This window comes from Acinonyx jubatus, chromosome B1 (genome assembly GCF_027475565.1).
Source record: "Acinonyx jubatus isolate Ajub_Pintada_27869175 chromosome B1, VMU_Ajub_asm_v1.0, whole genome shotgun sequence".
NCBI lineage: Eukaryota > Metazoa > Chordata > Mammalia > Carnivora > Felidae > Acinonyx > Acinonyx jubatus.
The window spans coordinates 146,422,944-146,424,936 of NC_069382.1; the positions used below are offsets into that span (position 1 = coordinate 146,422,944).

The 1,993-nt window shown below is 36.1% G+C and overlaps 1 pseudogene; it reads left to right on the forward strand.

Annotated features, from left to right (window-relative positions):
- The first annotated feature begins 761 nt into the window (after positions 1-761).
- LOC113600934 (uncharacterized) lies at positions 762-862 on the forward strand (annotated as a pseudogene).
- The last annotated feature ends 1,131 nt before the right edge of the window (positions 863-1,993 follow it).

Below are 1,993 nucleotides of genomic sequence, written 5' to 3' on the forward strand. Positions count from 1 at the left end.
CATAAGTGATTTTTCATCCCTATGCTTTCTCAGTATGTTTTTAAATGCCTTCCTGATATTCCCTACAGTTGGTGTTCCATAAACTCACCATGGTTGAGTTTGTTTCTCAACTACATAGATAAGGACACAAAGGAACAGAAAAGGATAAGTATCTTGCCCAAGATGACCCAGCTAGTAAAACTAATTCAAGAAAAGCAGAGAAGGCCAAGAGCAGTGAGATCTATCCTGTCAATCTTTTCATCTTGTGTTTCTTCGTTTGTTTTTTATGCCTAGAAAGTTCTTCTCTGCCTAGAGGTGAGAGATAATCAATTATATTTCCTTCCACTTGTTTCTTGTGCTGGTTTGCATATTTATATTTAACTCAAGACTATCTGGAAAATATTTTGGTGAAAGAAATAAATTAGATGTGTTTTAGTAAGGTGAGGAGCTTGATGAAATGATTCAGAGTTTTATCTGGAAGAATATATAGATGATAATTGTTGAGAAATATTTGAAGAAGAGTACCAGAACAGAGAACTAGTATTGCCAGAAATTTAAAAAATAACAACGATGCAATAATTAAATCAGCATGCACTGTTTTAAGAAAAAAATCAACTCTGTTCAGTATAGAGGAATAATTACAATGATGTGAAATTCTATTTTTCTCAAAGAGCATATTCGGTTATTAATTTGGGATTTTATGATTTTTCAGATCCAGAGAATGTCAAAATAAGAATTGAAAAAATACAAACACCCCAAATAAAAATCCAAACATACCTAGTGCTTGTTTTGGTAGATTATATACTAGAATAGGAACCATGCAGAGATTAGCGTGACCCTTGCTAAGGATGACACACAGATTTGTGAAGCATTCCCTACTTTTCAGTTATGCAAGATGAATTTTATACCTCAGTAAAGCTGAAAAAAAAAGTCCAAGCCTAAATTTTCTATTAACAAGGCTTGCCCTTAATGAATTGTGACAGTGAAATAATCCTTTTGACATGGGGCAATTACTGTGGCCGTAAACATAGACTCATGGCAGATGTTGACTTCAGAGGCTACTGAGCTGATAAGCGAACATTTTTGGGCTTTGTTTATGTGCACAATAGGCACTTTCTGCATGCTCCACACCCTGCCTCCTAGCAAAGTGCATCTGCTGCAGAACTCTGTCTTCCCTCTTAACCTATCTTTCTACTTTTGAACTGCAATAGGGTTGGGTCGTCACTGGCTCCGTCTACTTCCTTGTTGTGCTGAGATGTGGATAAACAGGAACCTCTCCCTGGAATTATGAGGATGTTCCAAAGGGCCTCCAGGTGGAAAGCATTTGGCCTTGACATCACATAGAAAAGAAGGGAGAGGTTGGAAAGACAATAATCCTAGAATCAAGGGATTTTAAAAATAGGAGAAAGGATTTCTTAATCTTCTATGATTCAACCAAAAACCTATCAACATATATGTGGTTTTCAGGATAAGGATCTCAATATCAGAAATGGAAAACTCAAGGTTGGCTGTGTATGAGCTCTGAAGTTTGGGGAACTTCTTTGCTAACCCTTTTTTCCTTAATGACATTTACAGAAGTAGAGGAAATGTACTTCCTTCTAAGAAAAGCAAGCATAGCAAGATATCAACTTTTCTATAGGAATCAGTCAATTCTATTTTTCTTCTTCTAATTGCCCCAGATTCTTAAATAACTGACTTCTAAACTGTCCAAGTCATGGTCTGGATTAAGCAGTTTTCATTGTCTCCATCGAACATACAATCTTGCTTAAGTGGAGGATCATGCCTTACTTGTAGTACTCAAATGGTGTAAGTTAAGGCTTTTTTTTCCCCCCAAAAGAGGGATGTTAATATAGGAAAGTCTGCCACTCTGGTTTGCAAAATTTACACAAACTCCAACTTTCAAGAGCTAGTCTATGGGGAAAGGCTGTTTACTTTTCATCTTTGCATTTTCTAGGGTATCTTTGAGCATAGAGTCTTACACATGTAATTTTTCATCAGTAAAACAATAGATACA